This window comes from Haemaphysalis longicornis, unplaced genomic scaffold (genome assembly GCF_048455015.1).
Source record: "Haemaphysalis longicornis isolate Haplotype H1 unplaced genomic scaffold, Haemaphysalis longicornis Haplotype H1 scaffold_8, whole genome shotgun sequence".
Classification (NCBI taxonomy): domain Eukaryota; kingdom Metazoa; phylum Arthropoda; class Arachnida; order Ixodida; family Ixodidae; genus Haemaphysalis; species Haemaphysalis longicornis.
The window spans coordinates 133,718,448-133,727,156 of NW_027526445.1; the positions used below are offsets into that span (position 1 = coordinate 133,718,448).

The 8,709-nt window shown below is 43.8% G+C and overlaps 1 long non-coding RNA gene across 1 annotated transcript; it reads left to right on the forward strand.

The window, feature by feature from the left end:
• Nucleotides 1-2,674: 2,674 nt before the first annotated feature.
• Nucleotides 2,675-8,379, forward strand: LOC144149339 (uncharacterized). The gene is made up of 3 exons (XR_013318275.1): nucleotides 2,675-3,295; nucleotides 5,723-5,807; nucleotides 8,282-8,379. It is a non-coding gene; the product is annotated as an uncharacterized LOC144149339 (long non-coding RNA).
• The last annotated feature ends 330 nt before the right edge of the window (nucleotides 8,380-8,709 follow it).

Consider the following 8,709-nt stretch of genomic DNA (forward strand, 5'->3'; position numbering starts at 1 on the left):
TTCCTAACTTTCATTGGGAAGGGATGGTAAATTTCTTTATACTTGTAGCACGGCGTAGTCTTTAGTGGGTGGTAATTGTGAGCACAACCATTCCGTTTGCAAAATAAAAAGGCATAACGCTCTCAGTAGTTGGTACTGCAATTCTTGACCATGTTCTGCGGTGTAAGCAGGGTGGGTCAGTTGGTCCCTTTGAACCTTTGAGATACAAATCAATACCGATACGAAAGAATTGATGGAAGCTGGCAAAGGTACAATACGAAATCGTGATTGAACAAGTGGATCCCTTAGCCAAATGCGAATATGACCAAACAGATATAGACACAAAAGAATGAATAAAAATGCCTACGTTGAAAAACAAGAAATTAATTGCATCGGCCCCAGTGAGCGGTACGAAACAAAAATAAATTTATCAAAAAAATACTTATATTTTTTATTCCTCTGTAATGGGAAACGGAACTTTTAGCCACTCTACAGTGCGGTCCAATGCAAATGCATTAGTTAAAATTGTTGCTCCAAAATCTGGCGTCCGTGGTGCACAAGGTGGTCGAATGTTTGGGCACAAAAACGATAACGCGCGGTACACAAAATGGATGACTTCTCAAAAGATCACGAACAAGTAACTGAAATCTTGAAATGACGACCGATTTTGATTGGACGCATGCAAGAACAAAATTTAAAAGAAAATGATTCAACTTCGCGCGAGTGGGATTTCAGCAATAGTCATCCGGGATGCCAAACGAGTACCAAAATACTGGACCGCCACATTTTTTTTCATTTTTGCCTGGCTTCGACCTAAAGGAAGCTAGTCAAAACAAAACAAAATGCAACAGGCACATGCCTTAAGCAGCTCGCCGTAATCCCCCTTTGATTTGTCCTTTTATGATTAACTAATTGCAGTTGGTGTTTCAACGAAGTCCAACCATTCAGGAACTGGCTGTAGCGCTCTCTGCCTCTTTGCAAATTGTGTAGTGCTTTCATGAAAGAAAAAAAAAAACTGCCGCGCCGGGAGTGCTTTCCACGTCGCAGTGGAGCTAAGCGATGTGCGCACGCCGATGCTGTAGAGGCCCAGAAGCATCATTGTCTCTGTCTGCGTAGTGTTCTTTCCGCAGATCCCAGAAGTGTTCCGCCATCTAACAGTCCCTTATGAAAATGAACTTTTCCTTTCTGTTTACTTTGTGTCTCCTGCATGTTGACTGTGTGGCCTTTCTTTTGACTTTTCCTTTGTGTTACCTCTAGGACATAAGCAGGCTGTGTACTTTTTATAGACTGCCGGATAAACAGCCATGATGTTTTACCTTTATATGTACTATGGTAAAGACAAAGTTTAAATTTCTATACGAAGATTTTATTTCGGATGAGAGGTATAAAACTTTAAAAATGACTTGCTTTCTTCTCTTTCTGAGTTCCGCAATGCTATTGCCCATGTGTGTACTCAAGGCAAAATGAAGTCAAAAGACTTTGGCCTGTTTCCCCTGTGTTGCCTCTAGGACAAAGGCTGTAAGATAGAACTTGAATTTGCTGTCTTAATTCTTCTGTGTGCCGTAATGCTGTTGCTTATGTATGTACTGAAGGCAAAATGAAGTCAAAAGACTGACTTATGTCTTTTGTGTTGCCTCTAGGACACTGGGAGGAAGGATAACTATTTGTTGCCTTACATTATTTTTCTGAAGATTGTGCTTCCTCAAGTAAACATAAAGTCGAGCATGTAAGCCTTAATTATACTCGAAAGGTTAAGTTTTTTGGCTTGGCTAGAGATGGTAAGAAACAATGCCGATGGTTTGTGGAAATTCTGCAGCACTGTATACGTTATTTCGTGCTAGTAAGGTCTGATAAATTCGCAGAATTAATATTACCAACTGGTACGTTTGTATGAAACAGTGGCGTAAGAAGGATACATATTGAACGAGGCTGTTCGAAGTGCCTCGTCCCTCCCATTACGAAAAAAAAGTGGGAGGGAGAAGAATATACAGACCAGAAAAAGTAAAAAGAACACAAAAAGCCGAATAGAAAACGAAGCAATGAAAACAAAAACAACCTAAAAAGTGGCTTCCGATTGTCCTAGTCTGTGTTTTCCTTCAGGGTCGTTGTAAAATGGCTTATCCTTGCAACTAAATGCTGAAGCGGTGTACTGTTTTTTGGGGCAGAGCTTGCGGTAGAAATATATTGCGACAGAAAAAAAAGGGACACAGCCAGACGAGAGCAACAAGAGCAACAACAATGTCAAAATATAACCTAAGGCAGAAAACCTTCACTTAAAACACGGTGTAAAAAAAAAAAAAAAAAAAAAGGTCACTGAGCGGGTCACCGCCCTCTCAATCAGTAGGCGAGTACTTAACCTCCAAGCTACCAAAATAGTACACGATGAGGTTGTAAACCTAGGTCTAAATACTTGAGCTCACATAGTCTTGCTAAGCCTCCATTTGAGTGAATTGTTTGCCTGCGTGGATTTGACGCACGGTGCTTTTGTGCGCGTGCGTGAGTGCGTGCGTGCATGCGTGTGCGTGCGCGCGCGCGTGTGTGTGTGCGCGCGCGCGCGTGCTCGCGTGTGTGTGTGTGTGTGTGTGTGTGTGTGCGTATGCGTGTGCGCGTGTGTTTGCGTATGTCTGCGGGGAATAATTTTTTTATCCGGCCGTTCTGTTTGTGAAAAGCCCACAAACAGTGAAGGGTGAATGCTTGGACGCTGAACAAAACACAAAACAGTCAATCTAGATGTAGATGACGATGATAATAACTTCGTTTGTTAATCCATTTTTACTCGCTTTTGAGTAGCAACAACTTACGACAACAAAAGACGTTGCTCGCATCAAGAAAATATACTGCCATTATATATATGTTTGCTATTATCAACTTTAACAAAATACTATAATGGCGTCTGCCTAGTTTGCTTCAGGGGTGATGATGAAGGAAGAAAGTAACTGCTAAAACTCTATGACTGCTAGATAGCCAACTGTAGTAATAAGTCTAGTCTAGGCTAGCATATATGCAGTCATTGTGCGCAAGAAACGACGTGGTTTGTTCGTTGTGCGTGGTTTTGGTGGTTTGTTTTCGATTTGCTGGTGTTACGTGAATTACTACGTGCTCCTCCTGCCGTAATAATACGTGTTAGTGCTCTTGTGCCACCTGAAACATCGTGAGTGCTGGCAAAGCGTCTGTGTCGTCGCCGTACTGCGCTGCTGTAGCAAACGCACATCGAGGTCGCCATTTGACAAGTTGTGCGTGCCTACGTGAATCAAGAGTCTCTACTGCAAGTACCAGTCTGTCGACGCGACGTGTGAAAAATGCTGCGTGTTCTGCCGTAAGTGATTGTTTATCGTGGTGCATGTTAAAATTTTATTACGCGTTGCCGCAGTGCTATTTTGTTAAACGTGTTGAGTATATTCCTTGGTGTTCGGCTCGCCGCGCTTCTTTTATTGTAAATTACCGGCTGCGTCGGCGCGGTCATAATGAGCTTCCAGGAGCGGCGGCCAGTATGCTGTGTGAGTGATCGACCCCCTTGCCATTGCCGGCAACGAAAATATTATGCTGACGGCCCAGCGGCGGCCGCTTGGCTTGGGTGGATTCGACGCTAAAGCTTGTTGCATAAAAAAAAAAAAAGGAAGAAAACTGCGTTAATGGTTGTAAAACAAAACGCCCACTCCCCGATTTTTTTTTTTTAGGAGGCAGTTGACCCACAGTATATTTTTTTACAGGACGTAGGCAGCTTAGCAATGTTCTAACGGGTAGTTTTCGTTTACGGGTAAAGAAATGCAAGGAGGCTGCATTACATTTGTAGTTATAATACGTAAGAGTTGCATATACGTTGAATTTTCAACATTTAAGCATTGCTAGCAACTTTATAAGTAGTACCACATGCACAAGGTCTTTAGGCAGTGAACATTTGACCAGATAATTGTTTAGACGTCGCAGCTTGAAAACATGCTGTTCCAGCCTGCATTGCTGGTGCAGTCACAGGGCAGCTTTCTATGTTTTAATGCAAGAAATTTTTCCACCTTCCTAAGCTCATCCAGCATCGTCATGATGAGACAGAAATTCTTGTGTGGTGTGACATTATTTGTAGCTGGCTTGCATAAATTGTGTTGACCGTAACATGTTGAGCATGGGTTAAACGTGTTTATTCTTACAAATATGCATGTGATGGGGATACAATCACGGTGCGAAAAAGATTAAACAGGGCGTGGGCTTGCCACCGTGCTCCTTCGCCATCCTGTTTTTTCGTTTCGTCAGCATTTCAACTTGCCTACCCATTGGAGGTATTGGCACGCTGAGACGTTTACCATGTGCCTCAGAGAGAATTTTAATGGCGCCATGAAGACAAAATACAAGTTTGTGTTATTCGAAAGATTTCGTGTGGTATGGTGCCCCCAGCACTTGTCCAAATGCAAACGATGCTTTATTCACTGAGAAATTCATTAATTGAAGCTAAAATTTTGGTTTTCCCGCTAAATCGTGCATTTTCAGGGTCTGCAATGACATCACAGGAACCGACCGCTCTGCAGCCGATTGGGAAACCTTCTTTACCGTTAGTTAACCTAGATGGTGCCACCATACCGTGGCAAGCCGCTTTCTGCTTTTGTTTTGTTTTTACCGTATTTAAACGTGGCTTGTTTTTGTTCAGCGAGAAAATAATCGTTTCGTGAAACATAGTGCTCGCTCCACAAATATGGTCACGTAAGACACCGTTGCTTGTGTCAATCGGCTATTGTTGTCCGAGACAACCCCAAAGCCCCGCAGTCCTGTGCAGCTAAACCAAGCATAGTGCGTGCAGTACCAACAGCAGTACGCATCGGTACTTCTATGCTTATGTGGGCTTTCGTAACCTTTACTGTTGGTCCCACCATTCTTACTACTGTAAAAAGAATGTGCCCTAAATTTAAGCGCAAATAGTTCGTTCGGCAAGCTTATAGCCTCTGCCTAATTCGCGTTTGCTGTTGCCGCCCTCCGCTAACTGCAGAGCTGGCTGGTATGACATAGGTTCTGTTGCGGGAAATGAGCTAGTGGGTCGCATGGCCATTTCCTTTGTTCCTAATTTGTAGCTTATTTGAGTGGAGTTTATGTTAAAATTGGTGTCAGCATGATTCTAGCAACGGAATCCTTTGAATGAACCAAACTTGTGTTTTCTCTTCATGGCTCCTTTAAAAGCCGTAACCACGTTTCGCACCCTCTGGACCAGAGAATATGCTTGCCCAGTGGAAATCTGGGGCCATTCTACCACCTAGGGATATTTAATAGGCTTAGTTTAACATTAATTCAGTGTAAGGATGCTTCTGTTCCTTTAAAGTATGGCTGAAAGCCTTGTAAGGATTGTAATGTATGTACAGTGCTCACGGATTGAAACGCGACACTGCAAGCGCGTGGCCTGCGCTACATGCAGCGCCGCCAGTGGACGCCCGTGGAAGCTAGGTGTTGCATTGTGGTATACCACGAGGATGAGAGTGTTTTGACCATAAGCTTGCTGCTTCCGGTTGCCAATAAGCGGGGCAGTGGTTCCCCGGAGCGACAGCGGCGTCCATGGACGGCGCTGCATGTATTGGCGGCCACGCGCTCGCAGTGTTGCGTTTCAATCAGTGAGCACTGTACTTATTTTTTAGCTTGAAAGAACTGAAGGGGCCTTTTTTGCACCTACAAAAAAGAAATTCTGTCATGTCCTGTCAGAGCGAGTATTTCACGGCATTATACCGCATATTTACGGCTTGTTTACTACTTGAACTTCCATTTTTTACAGGGCCAGGTGTTTGACATGGAGGATGTACGTTGTGAGCTACCAGAAGGATTGGCTGCCTCCTGTTTCTATCTATCCTGCACGACCTGTAAGTGGAGTTCATTACGGCTGTGAAATGCATGAAAATCTCGATTTTGAAGGCTGAGAGAACATGAAAACATAGAAAACCATTGTGGCATTCTTGTGGTACCTTAGTGATATTAAGACATAAGAACATTGCAGAGATGGGGCAAAAAATAAGGAACCGATGAGGGTGAGAAACTTCCTGGTACCTTTCTTATTTTTTTTGTCGCATCAGGGCTGCGTCCTTGCTCCATGAATTAATTAATAACGACTGTGTCACCCTTGTTCACTGTGGTAGTTGCGTGGTACCCACAGGCAGTGTGTGGGGATTTTTCTTCTACCGCCTATTACAGATGAACTAGATCTTTAGACTTCTACTCAAAAGTCATATTATGAATTACATTACATGAGTGAAACAATTCCATGCACCCAGAAATAGAATTTAGGTGAATTCACTTCAATGCCCTAGATGCAACTTGTGCCTAGCAGTGAAAAGGGTGTATTGCGTGCCTTTTTGCCACTGTGTTTCATGTAGTGTAATGAGTCTCACTGGCCATCGTAGCCCCCCCCCCCCCCCCCCCCCCCGAACAGCTATTTACTCTAGCAAATATAATGATGGTCCTAATTGTAGAAGGGTACCCGCCGCGGTGGCTAAGGCGTTGCGCTGCTGAGCACGAGGTCGCGGGTTCGATTCCCGGCCGCGGCGGCTGCTTTTCCGATGGAGGTGAAAAGCAAAAAAAAAAAATCCGTATGTACGAGATTTCGGCGCACGATAAAGATCCCCAGGTGGTCAAAATTAATCCGGAGCCCTCCACTACTGCGCGCCTCATCGCCTGCGTTGCGTCGGCGCGTTAAACCCTACAATCAATCAATTGTAGAAGGGTACTCAGCAATTGAAGAAAGAGCTGTGGGGGGTTCTGGTTTGTGTATCAGACTTTGGAATATTGTTATGTAGCCATGGATAATGCAGGGTTTTTGTAAAAATATAGATTATCGGAGCAAACTTGTGCTCCGCAGTAAACATAAAAAAAACACAAACCTCGAAGGAGTCAGCAAAGGGACGTGCATGGATGAGCGTTGGCGAATTGAATGCTGCAGGGTTTCTTTTGCACTCATTCATTTAGATCGAGAACATTTTCAATAAAAAACAGGAAAAGCTAGGATAGGGATCGCAAAGCAACAAACACCCTTTCCATATGAAACAGGACTGCTGGTGCAGCATACAAAGGAAAAAGGGGAAAAAGACGGTTCCCTTAAAAAAGGATAAGATTGCAGGGTGTGGCCAGGTGCTTGTAACAAAATATTTTGTAAACAAATCTAATGGCGTGGTTGGGGGCAATATTATGATGTTTATAGTAGGAAAAACCTGCATTATTTCCGAACAGTATGAATGCTCTGTGTGCAAACATATGCAAAAATGCTTGTGTGTTTTTAGCATTTGAGTGCACGTTACAGAGTAGTCGGCTCAAGTTACTGCGGTAGCTTTCCTCATTGCTGGTAAGCATAAACCCTGAAATTAAATTTGCTGTATTCGACCGCTTTAACCCTTTCACTGTCACTGATGTCCTGGTTTGTCTTCGAATTTCTCCTCCACGGTGTCACTGACATACCGGTGCGTTTTCTGTTGTGCGTTGAAAAATTCGTGCCATGGTGCTAAGTTGGCGCACCTGCACTGTTTGTGCTATCTGTCAAATCTTTCTAGTAGCTTGTATTTTCACAAAGTACAGAGCGACCACGCCCAGCTTTCGCTGCTTGGGGGTCACTCCGTGCACTGTACATCTGTTGGGATGAGTGACCACGTGGCACGCGAGCAATGATGGGTGCAAGTGTGCTATCCACCACGTTTTTCTAGGGTTGTTTTTTATTTCTGTTCCTGTGTCTGCTACCCATCGACACAAGGAAATATAAGAAGTGAGGAGCCAACCTAGAGGTTGGTCAGTTCATGGTGATGTACATTTTGCTTTTTGTAAGCAAGCACAGACAAACAAACTAGACAATGCAAGTGCTGTCTCGTAAACGAAATGCACAATAAAACTGTTGCCTTTATAGGTTCCAAAGAACGCGTAGACAAGCAACTACTCATGATGACAACTGATCAATGCCTGTCTTAGCATGTTCATGCAATTTTATGTTGCCTTCCCTGCCCCCCATATTGCTTTGTTCCCACAGTGCTGCTGCAATAATCTCATCTCAAATGTTCTTGCGAGGCTGTATAAATGCCCGTCATGAGGAGGCCATGAATCTAAACAGTACTTAGTTCTGGGTGTGTTGCCTATGTAACAGTATGTCATATTTGATGTTCGTAAGCTCATTAGTTAATTTATGTGGTCTAAATTTTGTGGCTAATTTTGCAACCTAGAAGTTGTACCTTCTCTTTCAGGATACTTGGTTCAGTTTTGTATGGGAACACTCCTTTATATTTATAAGCATAACCAGCAGATGTTTGAGACGTGTTTGTTTAAACCCCTTCATATACGATCAATGCGTTTGTCATTTCAGGTTCAAGCGTGGCAGTGGCTATCCCGTCCTGTGAGGGGTAAAGATGAGGCGACACCTGGTGTGGCCGGCAGCAGCAGCACGTATGGATCCAACCTGAATAAAATAGTCAGGTTTGCAAGAGTCGTGTGATTCATGTGATTTTCGTCAGCTTGCTCTTACAGAAACAGCTGCAGCATGAAACAGTGACTGTGGAGCTGGCTGACATTTTCTACATGCAGCTGGCTGTTGGGCGCTGTTATTTGACAGCATGCAAAGGGCACTCAAAAGGTGGAAGCTTGTGGGATACGTAGAGGACGGAAACATAAAGGATTCTTGGAGGACGCAGAAAGTCGGTGGCGAAATTTCAATACAGGGGACACACAAGGGACGAATGCGGTCTGTTGCCTTCAAGACATATAGGGGACACACAAAGGCCGTATGGTGTCTGT